The 13,688-nt window shown below is 42.5% G+C and overlaps 1 protein-coding gene and 1 long non-coding RNA gene across 5 annotated transcripts in view; one reads left to right on the forward strand and one right to left on the reverse strand.

Moving 5' to 3' along the window:
- The window catches only part of LOC122685530, a 27,828-nt gene extending 14,666 nt beyond the window's left edge, over positions 1-13,162 (reverse strand). Inside the window, exons 1-2 of the long non-coding RNA XR_006338426.1 lie at positions 13,072-13,162; positions 11,226-11,280 (exon numbers count right to left, since the gene is read on the reverse strand). This is a non-coding gene — a long non-coding RNA (uncharacterized LOC122685530). The remainder of the gene's footprint in view (positions 1-11,225; positions 11,281-13,071) is intronic.
- HS3ST5 (heparan sulfate-glucosamine 3-sulfotransferase 5) overlaps positions 12,688-13,688 on the forward strand; it is a 289,927-nt gene continuing 288,926 nt past the window's right edge. For all 4 annotated transcript variants that reach the window (XM_043890408.1, XM_043890404.1, XM_043890409.1 and 1 more), the window contains exon 1: positions 12,688-13,502. The gene's annotated coding sequence lies outside the window, so the exon portion shown is untranslated. The remainder of the gene's footprint in view (positions 13,503-13,688) is intronic.

Here is a 13,688-nt window from a genome sequence, read left to right on the forward strand (position 1 = left end):
ATTCACCTCTGATACCAAAGGGAGGAAAAAGATAAGTCCCTCAAACCTGTTGTTTCTTATATATTTAACCTTCATAATAATTGAATAAGAAGGTAACATTAGTATTTCTATTTTAGAAATTAAAACCCCGAGGCTCAGATAACACAAATACCTGCCCAGGATCACATAGCTACCAGCAGAAGAGCTATAACTAGCACCTGGACTTGTCTTATGCCAAAGACCAGCCACTTCCTGCCAAACGACATACACTCACTCAGACATGGAATCGACCACCCGCTTTTCACTATGAGATGAAGTTCTTGGGCTTTCACAATGTTTCTTTCCCAACCTCAAAGTTACCTGTCACTTCTTTGGCAATTGCCTTCTTCTACCTGATTTTGTTGTTCTGGTTTGCAATCAGCATAGAAAATACCAACCATGCTTGTCAGACTTATTTAGCAATATGAATAAAGTATTCTTAATAACAACATAAGGAAAGGATGACAAATGGTATTCAAGCCGACTGCTTGACCCTGATGGCACAGTAGTAGCTGACCAGTGGGCTGGAGTAGCGAAGTCTGGCATAGTTAAGACAAGAGAAAGTGGTGCTATGCTTCCGGAGCCTGGGTAGTTTTCAATGAGTAAATTCCATGAAGGTTACTGTGTGGTCTTGGCACAATCTATCTAGATTTTCAGATGTATTTTTGATTACTTCTTTGTTCTTAGCTAGATTATGCATAGTTAAGAGGCTAGATAAATGACTTCTGGATAACTAAAATATTTATGATAGTTTTTTTCTTTCTCTTTCTTCTTACTTTGTGTTTCTTGACCAATGGTCTATGGGTTTAGGCCTTAAGTTTGACAGCATCATTCATAGCATCCACCAACTTTATCTAAGTCATTGAGAGAATGTAAACCTCTGGTACAGATTAGACAACCACAGTGAAGTGAGTTAACAAAATAAAAAAAAAAAGATTACAGTTGGCATAAGAGACTTTTTTCCCCAGAAATATTAAATGGGTAAAGATTTAAGTACACATGGCACCCTGACCCCCACTGGGCTACTCCATTACTGCATCACTCTTTCCATTGCCCACAAGAGCTGATGACATTTGTCAGCCTCCTTTGCTACTAAAAGTGAAAGTTGCTCAGTTGCATCCAACTCTGCAACCCCATGGACTGTAGCTCACCAGATTCCTCTGTCTATGGAATTCTCCAGGCAAGAATACTGGAATGGGTTGCCATTCCCTTCTCCAGGGGATCTTCCCAACTCATGGATCAAACCCAGGTCTCCTGCATTGCAGGTGGATTATTTGCCATCTGAGCCACCAGGGGAAGCCCGTTTGCTACTGCTTCTGTCTTGGTTACCACCACTTGGAGTCCATATACAATCTATTGTTTGCTTTCCCCTTCTCTCTTCCTCTTTTATTTCTTATCTTGTTAGATCCCTGTCATGTTGTGTGAGCTTACTGTCTCCTACATGTAAAGACTGACCTTTTATATACATTACCATCAAGTCAAAAGATGTTTTCCCTCCTGGTGGAAAATTAATCAATCACAGTTCATTTGCTATAACCTTCATGTCTTTGGCTCTTCTTAACTCACTCAAAATGCTCAAATGTCACAATTTCTTTCTTATGAGATACACGATTTTTTTCCTTTTGTATCTGACACCATTCTTGGTGCTTGAACATTACACTGGAAAACTGAGGCTATGCTATACTCTATAAAGCCCAGCTACTGAAAGTCACTTTTCTATCATCCTACACATGACAGTCAATGCGCACATCCATAACCCTTGCAGGGAGTATCCAGTTTAGGTTCAATTCCCAAGTGGCTAGCTCTAATAGTCCTCTATTCTCTCCTACTTTTCAACATAGGTCTCTAAGAAGGGAAGACTGTCATCATTAGAGGGGTAACATTGACTTTACTAGAAGTGATTCTCCTCAAATCATTTGCACAAAAAATTATTTAACCGATTCCTTGTGGTAACTGATGACAACACAGAGTGGGTTTTGGTCCTGATATTAACAAGTCCTGATAGCTAGGGGCTCAATTTGCTAGAGGATCATTCTAAAAATGGATTGCTTATGTTGATCACCACACAGAGACCCAATTTATCAAATGGTATCCTGAAGGATATCATTCTGTCATCATTCCAAGAACAGAGTTACCTGATTGCAACTTCAATTAAATAGAGTTGTGAAGGGAAGAAAAACAATAGAGAAATCACTTCTGGGAAGTAAGAAATGAAACAGGGTTTTATTGTTTTGTTGTTGTGGTAGTAGAAGATTCAGAGTTTTATCTATGTTTATCTATTAAAGAAAAGCAAGAGGAGAGGGCGAGATGGAAAATATAAGGGTGAGAGGAGGCTATTCATGATATAAAACTGTGTTGCCCCATATGGTGGTCACATGTGGCTTTGAGCACTTTAAATGCGGTTAATCTAAATTGAGATGTGCTATCCCTAGTGGCTCAGATGGTAAAGGATTTGCCTGCAATGAGGGAGACCCAGGTTTGATCCCTGGGTCAGGAAGATCCCCTGGAGAAGAGCATGGCAACCCGCTCCAGTATTCTTAACTGGAGAATTCCATGAATAAGAGGAGCCTGACTGACTACAGTCCATGGGGTTGCAAGGAGTCAGACACGAATGAGCGACTAATGAGCACGTAAGTGAAAACATACATGGGATTTTTAAGATTTGATGTGAAACATAAGCATTAACATTTTTACATGTTAATAAACATAACCATTAATATTTTCTATACTGATTACATATTCAAAAGATAATATTTTGGACACAATTATTTAAATACATTATTAAAATTAATTTCACCTATTCCTTTTTACATTTTTAAATGGCTACTAGAACATGTAATACTACATATGTGCTTGCATTTGTGGCTCACATTATATTAGTTTTAGGCAACTTTGGTATAAGGTCTTATCTATCGGGATTGGGTTCAACCAAATGAACAGAAAACTCCAAAATAACACAGGAGGATTCAAGATGGTGTGAAAGCTCTAACCAGTATAAACAGATTCCAGCCAGCAAGAAGGAGAAAGAGACCCATTAAAGATACAAAGAAAACAATTTTATGGTTACCAAAGGGGAAGGCAGAGGGCTGGGGGAGGGGATAAATTGGGAGTTTGGGATTAACAGATACACTCTACTATATATAAAAGAGATAAACAATAATGACCGACTGTGTAGCATAGGAAACTATAATATATATACCTAAAAGTAACCTATAATGGAAAAGAATCTGAAAAGCACCTTTCAGATAATATATAACATATATAATATTATATTACATATATCATATATATATATATATATAAAACTGAATCACTTTGCTATATACCAGAAACCAACACAACTTTGTATATCAACTATACTTCAATAAAGATACATTTCATGTGCCAACTTCTGAAAACATCTTCTACCATATTCTTTGATAAGTGAGAAGCCAAATTGGTCAAGATATAGGCACCTCTGTAAAAATTTGGGGGGAAAATTAACCACTGTGATCAAGTAACATTTTAGTCACACTGCTACCCATATAGACAAGAGAGGTTGGACAAGGCAGTCTCTATTTTTAACAGTCAAGTGTTCAACTAAAAATCAGGAGTTATTTTTAGGATGACCATTTGTCCCAGTTTGTCTGAAAGTCTATTTTATGTGTATTGTCCTGGCATGATTATTAATAGTTCCCCCTTTCTTTTTCTCAGGTGTCCTAGTTCAAGTGATAAATTATATGGCTACTCTTGTTATATTACCAAAAAAAAAAAAAGAGAGAGAGAAAGATGATGGCAGAGACAATTTAATCTCTGCCAGAGAAATCCTTCACAGGTGGATGCCTCCTCCAACCCACCTCACCAATATTCTGAAACCATTTTTGGAGGTTACTTGTGACTTTCATATTGACAAGTTAAAGGACTTTTCTTAAATATTCTCTTTTTATTGATTCACTCAACAAATACTTAGTGTGCCTCCATTTACCAAGCACTGTGCATTTGGGAGACATGGGGGTAATACAGAATTCAGTGCTATTAATTTCCCTACTATTAAACCCATCTCTTGAAACAGTGAAATAATAAACATCTGAACTGTCAGAATAATCTGAATTCTGGACTACTGTCTCTCCCCTGGACATTTCTCTAAGTCTCTTTCTGTCTTTTTTTTTGGATCTATTTTTGGATCTAAATAATTCTAGCCCATTGTTTCCCAAAATGTCTTTAATATAGCACTCATTTTTCAAGAAAATTCCATAGTCAAATGATATTTGGAAGAGCAGTCTAATCAGAGCTTCATAATACAAATTAGCATATTAAAAACTCTGAGAACTACTACAATAGAAATTCTTATTTAACTTTTCTAATCTGAGCTGGTATTAACCTATTGAGAACTAATGCAATACCCCTTCTGTACTGTTTTTTTAGCCCCAGAAGTATGAGGCTATTATAAGAGAATCTGTCCATAGTTTCCCCTTCTACATTCAGCCTCCTGAAGCTCACACTTGTTCTCTACTTTTACCTCTACACAGATGACACCTAGGCAACCTTCTCCAGCCTTTGCCTCATTCCCCAGACTAAATGAGCATCTCTACTTGGGATTAAACATCATAATCTCAAACCTGACAATCTAAAATTAGCTTTGCTTTTTGTGCAAAATCAAGCTGCAACCCCTCCACCCCATCCCACCCCCCTAACTCACATGTCAATGTTTTGATTCATACTACCTGTGGTAGACATTTTGTTTCCTGAACTGGTTGTTTTGGGGTTCTTTGGTTGTGTTTCATTTTGGTCTGATTTTGACAAGGGTAGGGTGAGGAGTTTGGAGGCAGGCTGAGCAGCCTTGCATCTGCATTCCTGCTTTTGAAAAAAGTTCCTTTGTGTGCAGAGCTGGTGAGAAGTTGTGCATAGTCAGTGGCTCCTAGTAGCCTAGGCTGGAGCATGTGATCTGGGCTCAGCTAGTCAGCCTCCCACTGGGGACTCTGAATTTGAATTTTTGGAACACAGATGCAGGAATGGTTGTATAATTCATTCATGGTGTGAGGGGTGATATTAGCAGTGTTTCATGACAATAGTGGTTTTGCCCTGGTTACCGAGAAGATTCTGATGCATTCTATAGTTTGAGAACCCCTGTATCAGGTCTTTCTCATACATCCATTCTACCAGGAAGATTTACTAGTTATCCCACCCAAGACTAACTCTTCCTTTTCTGGAATCTTATAAACCTTAATATATGTATCAGTCATGCTGAAACTATGTTATGTTATTTTGCCATTATTTAAGTAAGTATCTTATCTCTGTAACTAGTTTTTAAGCTTCTAGAAGGCAGACTGTAAGTCACCATGATTTACATAGGGTAATTAATAAATAAATGAATATTTGCCAGTGACAAATTAATTGCACTTGATACATAAACTTCTCCATTTTCTACAAAATAAAGTTTAAATTAGTTCACCTCTATTCAAGAGCTTCTAAAACAGTGGTTCTCAATTGTGCAATATGTTAAAATCACCTGCTAGAGAGCTATAACAAATATTTATCTTCAGCTCAGAACTTCAGAGATCCCTTTAATTAATTTGGGGTACAGCAATCTGGTCATTATGATTTTTAAAAAAAATTCTTAAATGGTTCTATATTGCAGGTGAAACTGTAAAACATTATTGTGATATTCAAAGTGTGACCCAAGAACCATGGCAGCAGTTTACCTGGGAGTTTCTAAAGTGCATTTTAACAAGATTCCACAGTGATTCATATATACATTAAAGTATGAGAAGCACTTAGTCTACAGCAATGATGGCCAGTAGAAGTAAAATGCAAGCTACATATGTAATTTAAAATCTTCTAGAAGCTCTATCTAAAAAGCTTTTTCAATGGTAAAAGTAATTTAATAACATAAATTATGTAACCCTATGTATCTAAAAGGTTATCATTTCAACAATTAATGTAAAATTATTAATAAAATATTTACAAGCTCTTTTTGTTGTTGTTTTTGGCACTGAGACTTTGAAATTCAATATTTATTTTATACTCACAGACCAATCACATTTCAACAGCTTCATGGCCACATGCACTTTGCTTTCATTGTTCAGTTGCTCAGTCATGTCTGACTCTTTGCAAGCCTGGCGACATGCCAGGTTACCCTGTCCTTCACTATCTCCCGGAGTTTGCTCAAATTCAGGTCCTCTGAGTCGATGATGCCGTCCAACCATCTCATCCTCTGTTACCCCCTTCACCTCAGTCTTTCCCAGCATCAGGGTCTTTTCCAATGCACTTGGCCACCACATTGAACAGAGCAGATCTAGAGCTAATTAACCTTTCCCTCTTTAACATTAGCTATAGCTTTCCTTACAAAAGATTTTTGGTATAGTCAAAGGACCTTTTAATCAGCCAGTCAACTCACCAGTCACTTTCTGGTCTTTGCATTGGTACCCCCACTGCTCCCGGCAGTCTGGAGCCCTCCGCCCCCCCACTTCTACTCGCTCATGGTCTATGTTCCATTTTTAAAGCTGGTCCAGGTCTACAGCTGTGTGCCAAAACCATCCTAAAATTGTCCCAGATTACAGTGGTTAGTTCCTGCTCTAGATTTCATAGGGTAAGAATTTATATTCTTATTTATTAAGGAAGATAATAAATGATGATTGCACAAAGCTAAACATGGAATGCCATTTGAATTAGAAAACATGCTGCCTTTCTTAATAAAAATAACATATAGGCCTCTAAAGATTGATATTGAAAACAGTTTCTCTGGTAGGAAAGAACCACCTTCCTAGGACTGTTAAATCAATCCACATAATTCCTCTTCTCCTAGGACACTTTCATGAGTATCCTTGACTACTGTCTCCCACCCCACTACAGGAACTAAATGATGCTTTACCTTAAGTATTAAGTCAAGTGGAAGCAACAACTCTTCTGTTGACTGCTTCAAAACTTAACTGAAACAAAAATGGAGTATTCAAAAGACTTTATTAGTAGCCTCAAGGTAGTAAAAGCAAAAATATAGGAATGCAGTGAATTCTGACAGTCTCACTCATAAGATTTGGCCTGTGTTATGTATAAGTGAGATTACCCCATTCACATGGGGCAAGGATGGGGGATCACGAGAGGTCTTGCTAGTTTCCTCCTTTCCTTGTACATCTTCTCTCTCCTGCTGCTGCTGCTGCTAAGTCACGTCAGTTGTGTCTGACTCTGTGCGACCCCATAGACGGCAGCCCACCAGGCTCCTCCATCCCTGGGATTCTCCAGGCAAGAACACTGGAGTGGGTTGCCATGTCCTTCTCCAATGCATGAAAGTGAAAAGTGAAAGTGAAGTCACTCAGTCGTGTCCAACTCTTCGCGACCCCATGGACTGTAGCCCACCAGGCTCCATGTCCATGGGATTTCCCAGGCAAGAGTACTGGAGTGGGTCGCCATTGCCTTCTCCCCTTCTCTCTCCAGATGGTGACATATTTAGCTTACAGATCTAGCACTCTCTACACATCTTACTCCTGTTGGTCTAGAGTTGCACTGTACAATACAATCACCATTAGCTACTTGTGGCTACTGAACACTTGAGATGTGAATAGTCCAAATTGAGATGAGCTGTATGCTTACAATGGGGGCTTCCCTGGTGGCACAGTAGTAAAGAATCTGCCTGCCAACACAGGAGACGCAGTTTCGATCCCTGAGTCAGGAAGATCCCCTGGAGTAGGAAATGGCAACCCACTCCAGTGTTCTTGCCTGGAAAATCCCATGGACAGAGAAGTCTGATAGGCTACAGTTAATGGGGTCTCAGAGTCAGAAACGACTGATCACGCATCTGACTGGAAGTGTGCAATACACACCAGATTTTAAGACTCAGTACATGTATGAGCTACTATAAAAATTATAATAAATTTAATGACTTAAAACATTCATTTACTATCACACAGTCCTATAGTCCAGAAGTCCTGGTGCAGATGGCTCACCTGAGCCCTCTGCTCAGTCTCCTAAGGACAAAATCAAGGTGTCAGTAGCACTGCATTCTTCTCTAGGGGTTCTGCAGATGACTGCTTCCGAGATCACTCAGGTTGTTGGCTAAATTCAGTATTTTGTGGCTACAGGGCAAGGGTTTTGTTTCCTTTCTGGCTGTCAGCTAGTAGCTCACTAAGCTCCTAAAGGTCACCTTCACTCCTTGTCCCACTGACCCTGGCTTTGAATCTCTCTAAATTCTCTTTGTACCACATCTCTTCCACTCAGCCCCTGAGCAAATGCTCTACTTTTAAGAACTTATGTGATTAGGTTGAGCCCACTTAACACAATCCAGGATAATCTCCCCATTTTAAGGTCTGTACATTTAATTACATCTGCCAAGTCCATTTTACCAGGTAATGGAACATATTTACAGGTTCTAAGAATTAGGGTGTGGGAGCAATTCTTCCCATCACAGTGTAAAAAATAATGTAAAATGTAAAATATTTCACTAATAATTATATATTGATCATATGTCAAAGTTATAATATCAGATATATTAGGTTAAACAAAATTATTAAATTTTACTTGGTTTGTTCTACTTTTTAAATGAACTATAGAATATTTAAAATTGTACATGTAGCTCACATTTATGCTTTGCATGATACTTCTATTAGCCAGCACTGGTCTGGACCTAGAGAGAGTTAAATCCTCATTGTTTCTTTTTTTTTTTTTCTCATTATTTCTAACATCAGATCTATGGACCCATTTCTTGAATAAGATATAGTTCCCATATAATCAGCTGTGGCCTTATACTTTTAGGCCTCTGACTGTGCTAAACATTTCCTAACATAATAGAAAGCCAGAATTTTCATACAAGAGACATTCAAATACAGTGATGTAGCATGGAGATGTGGATGAAGAACAAGCTGGAATCAAGATTGCTTGGAGAAACATCAATAACCTTAGATATGCAAATGACACCACCTTTATGGCAGAAAGTAAAGAGGAATTAAAGAGTCTCTTGATGAAGGTGAAAAAGGAGAGTGAAAAAGCTGGCTTAAAACTCAACATTCAAAAAATGAAAATCACGGCATCCGGTCCCATCATTTCATGACAAACAGATGGGGAAACAATGGAAACAGGGAGAGACTTTATTTTCTTGGGCTCCAAAATCACTGTAGATGGTGACTTCAGCCATGAAATTAAAAGACGCTTGCTCGTTGGAAGAAAAACTATGACAAACCTTGACAGCATATTAAAAAGCAGAGACATTACTTTACAGATCAATGTCCATCTAGTCAAAGCTACGGTTTTTCCAGTAGTCATGTATGGATGTGAGAGTTTGACCATAAAGAAGGCTGAGCACCGAAGAATTGATGTGTTTGAATTGTGGTGTTGGAGAAGACTCTTGAGAGTCCCTTGGACTACAAGGAGATCCAACCGGTTAATTCTAAAGGAAATCGGTCCTGAATATTCATTGGAAGGACTGATGCTAAAGCTGAACCTCCAATATTTTGGCTACCTGATGCGAAAAGCCTTGGCCAATACTTTGTACAAAGTATTTTTCCAATACTTTGGCCACTTAATGTGAAGACTCATTAGTAAAGACCCTGATGCTGGGAAAGAAAGAAGACAGGAGGAGAAGGGGAAGACAGAGGATGAGATGGTTAGATGGCATCATTGACTCAATGGACATGAGTTTGAGCAAGTCCTGGAAGATGGTAAAGGACAAGGAAGCCTGGAGTGCTGCAGTCCATGGGGTCACAAAGAGTTGGACACACCTGAGTGAACAACAACAACAAAAGATCTAAGACTGCACCTAAGACTGCACCGATGCAACAGACATGACCTTGGGCAAACTTTGGGAGATGGTGAGGGACAGGGAGGCCTGGTGTGCTGCAGTCCGCGGAGTCACAAGGAGTTGGACGTGACTGGGTGACTGACCAACAAATACCTGATAATCCTAGTTATTACTGAATCAGCCTATGAGAGCAGAGGCTTCTTTTATTCATCTTTTGGTTTTCAGTGATTGGCACAAAGAGCTCCTTTTCAATAAATGTTTACGTAATCAACTGAATCTAAATGTCAGGGATTGGCTCATTTAAAAAAGAAAAGATATAGCTGGAAAACAAACCAAATATCCCCTAATAATGACAAATGTGTATACGTTTCTGAGAGGATGGCCTCTATTTGAAACTGTAAGCTGAACAATATTTAATGGTTGCATCTTTATGAGACAAGAGCGTGTGATGATGCTCAGAAAAAAACAAAAAATTCTTCACCAAATGAACACTCTAATTGACCAAATGTTTTCATTACTGTGCACTTTATTTGGCTTTGGTGAGTAAATCAAACCAATGAATCTGCAACCATTTTCAAAACTGCATTTTAAAAAGATTTGTTTGCTGTGCCTCTTTATCTGGTGTTTAGTTTTATTCATTTAATTTCACACAGGTCTAACATGTTTCTACTATTATTTGAGGAGCAGAAGAGCATCACATAGAGAAGGTTACATACCCTGATCTAATCCTCCAACCAGAGGCTAGGTAGAATCTTTTTTCCAGAGCATTCCTTCATAGTTTCTGGCATTGTACCTGCTCCCAGCCCCAGGTATGATCTTGCACAAGCTAGGCAAAATCACTGTGACAATCTCTTAGTCCGTCAGCTACAGAGCTGAGGGTTCTCTGAGGAGAAGGTAGGATTGCTGAGAAAGCACAGGCTGCTCGTTGTTCCTTTCCTGCCAGACATAAACCTGAAGCAAGACAGAATTTTGAGAAACCAGATTCATCTCACCCCATTGTCCTCCTCAGCAATCTTCCTGGCACAAAAGAAAGAATGAATACCAATAAAAAGATAATTTAAATAAACATTTTAAATAAAGTTGACTAATTGAAAAGACTGATAGACAGAGCGATGCATTCTTCAAAATCTATTGTCATGCCTTTGTAGACTTTATTGCTTATCAGCATTTTTCCCCTCAAGAAAAACAGAACAGCAACATTTGTTCAGAAAAAAGCAAACTGTGTTTCTTCCTTTCTTATTACTTTTATTGTTTGAGGTTTCTTTTAAACTATAATGTGCCATTGTGATTTTGAGATGGGGGAAAAACAATCGCTTGTCTTTCAAACATAAGAATGTGATTGTATGCTATTGTTGCCAACAATGAGCTAAAGAGGTTAATGGATCACATCTCTGGCAAACAGCCATCTTTCCTCCTGCTCAATATATTAAACAATATACATTTTGCTGTTGCTGCTGAGCTTATGATTTTGTCTGAGTAGTTGGTAAATAAGTTTACTTACGTTTAAGTTATCTCTTTCTGGAATTCAACAGCTTTGTCCTTCAAGCTGTATTATCCTGAAATTGAAAAAGTGCAGTTTGAGATCTGAGTTCACCACCTTGGGAAGTGGAGAGAGTGGGTGTGGGGAAGGTGGTGCGGTGGCAGTTGCAATGAGAATCTAGAAATATTGTGCCTTGTGAATTGCATCCAATCTTTCATTTTCAGATTGCCTAAATTAACTAAGTGAAATTACCATAATAAAAAAGAATAGATCCTGGAGGAAGCACCACAATTCTTTCTAGTGTTGTTGCTAGTGATCATTCTAACAGACCTCTAATTAAATGGACTAGCTCTCTCCAGGATCCCAGGTTGACTCGATTCTGCATTCTGTGACTTTTACTTTTAAATAGACCAGCCCTTCTAAGCAACAACGCTGTGATTCCCGGCCTAAGGGACTTTTCCGTGTACTCCATTTGTAGTATGGAATTAATAAGAGAACTACTACCTCGAGAGAAAAAAAAGAAAAAACAAATTTTTTTTTGTTTGCTTTTTAATGAAACTCCAGAGGGGAAAACTTTGTCCATGAGAAAGATATTAGTTTTCTGGGAAATGTTGGTTGGGTGGGGCTAGATGATGAGGGAGGGGACTGGAGTTAGAAAAGAAACAAACACATCAGTTTCCGATGAGATGGGATTTTTTTCAACCAGGTAGAGAGCACAGCAAACAGCAGGTGGACTCCCCTGCCCACTGCTCTGCTGGGAGCAAGGGATAGGAGGGACGCTGACTGAATTGGGAAGGCTAGTGTGCCTCTCGGTTCGGGATTTGGAACCGGGAAAAAGGCAGAGCCCTGCTCTCCGCTTCCCAGCTAGGCGGTGATCGCCCCCTGTGACTCGGGAGGCACACAGCAGTCTGAGATCCGCCGCTGCCGCAGCCGCCCGACCTCGCACAGCCCCCAGCTCTCCCGCCTGGCCTGCGGGAAGCCACACTCCAGTTCCCCGGACAGCTGTGTGCCCAAGCTCCAGGTCTAGGTCCCTCTAACCCCGGAGAAACCGGTCTCAGCTCCTCAGAGACTTCTGTGTCCCCGGGTTCTGCCACCCTGGTCACTTTCGGGGGTTCCCCAAGCTGTGCCGGGGAGCCCTGAGCGCCCACTCTGCCTCCCCAGCGCGCTCCTGGCCCACGGCTCCAGCGCCTGGGCGGGACACGCGGTGGCTCAGGGCAGGACTGGGGCCTCGGGGTAAATCCTCTCCTCCCCCTTCTCCGCGTTCGGCCCTGCCCTCTGCCTGCAGCGGGCGGCTCCCGTGCCTGCGCCCAGCTCCCGGCAGAAGACACCTGCGCTTCCTTCCCCACCCTTCTCCTCCGCCCTTTTCGCTGCGGTTTCTTCCCGGCCTTGGGGAGCTCGGGAGCGGCAGCTGAAGGAGGAGCAGGGGAGGAGGGAGAAGGCGAGGCGGAGTAAGGGCGCGGTGGGTGGGGAGACAGCCGAGAGGGTGTGGACTGGCAGCCACTCTGCAGCTGGTCGCCGGGGACCCGATCCCTCCCGCGTGCCTGAGTGATGAAGGGGAAGACATTCGCTTAGACACACACACACGCGCGCACACAGCTGGGCACGTCTCCCGGAGGCAGCCGCCGGGGGCCGGGCGGCGGCCTGACAACAGCAGCCGCGGGGAGCCGGGCGCCCACACAGCTTGGCCCCGGCGGCTCCGAGACCCGGGAAGGGAAGATCCCAGCCGCACTGACTGTCGCTCTTTTAGGCAGATCGGGAGGAAGCAGGCTGCCCGAGGACCTGTCACCGCGGACGCAGGAGGCTCTTCGCTCGGCGCTCAGAGTCCAGGGCCGCGCCGGTGAAGGCGTGGGGAGAGGAGGATGCTCACCTCCGCCCGCAGAGCGTCTGCGGGCCCCGGCTCTGCGCGGACTCCGGCTCCCGCGGCTGCCCCTGCTGTGCCCGCGCCGCTGGAGCGCGCCCTGTCGTACCTGCCTCCTGCCTCTCCGGGAAGTGCAGGAAACGCGCCCTAAACTCCACTACTTCTCGCCCGCCTCCTCCCCTTCCCGGCTCCCCGCCCCGGACCTCGCAGCCGCCGGCGTGTAGGACCCGCCCGCCTCTTACTCACGCGCGCACGCACTGCCCCGCTCGCTCGCTCCCATTCAAGCAGACTGGCTCTCGGTGCAGCCAAAGCCCCGGGCGTCCGAAACTACTGGACCAACTGCCGCCGGGACTGCAGGAGACGCCCGGTGGCCCGGCGCGACTCGCCGCTGGTCCCTGCGCCCCGGACGCTCGCCCGCGCCGCCGCCGCCGGAGACCTTGGTGAGCAGGGCTTGCTGCCCGCCTCGCCCCAGGGAGGGGCTCTGGGGGCTGAAGGTTCGTAGATTAGTGGGGAATGGGAAGGGAGGAGGTCGCCACGGGGTGACCTGCTGTGATGCCAGCCAAAGCGCTTTGTGGGGCGCGGTTGTCTTGGGCACTGCCTGGAGGAGACTTTTGAGACGTTCTCTG

The sequence above is a fragment of the Cervus elaphus genome, chromosome 28 (genome assembly GCF_910594005.1).
Source record: "Cervus elaphus chromosome 28, mCerEla1.1, whole genome shotgun sequence".
Lineage (NCBI taxonomy): Eukaryota > Metazoa > Chordata > Mammalia > Artiodactyla > Cervidae > Cervus > Cervus elaphus.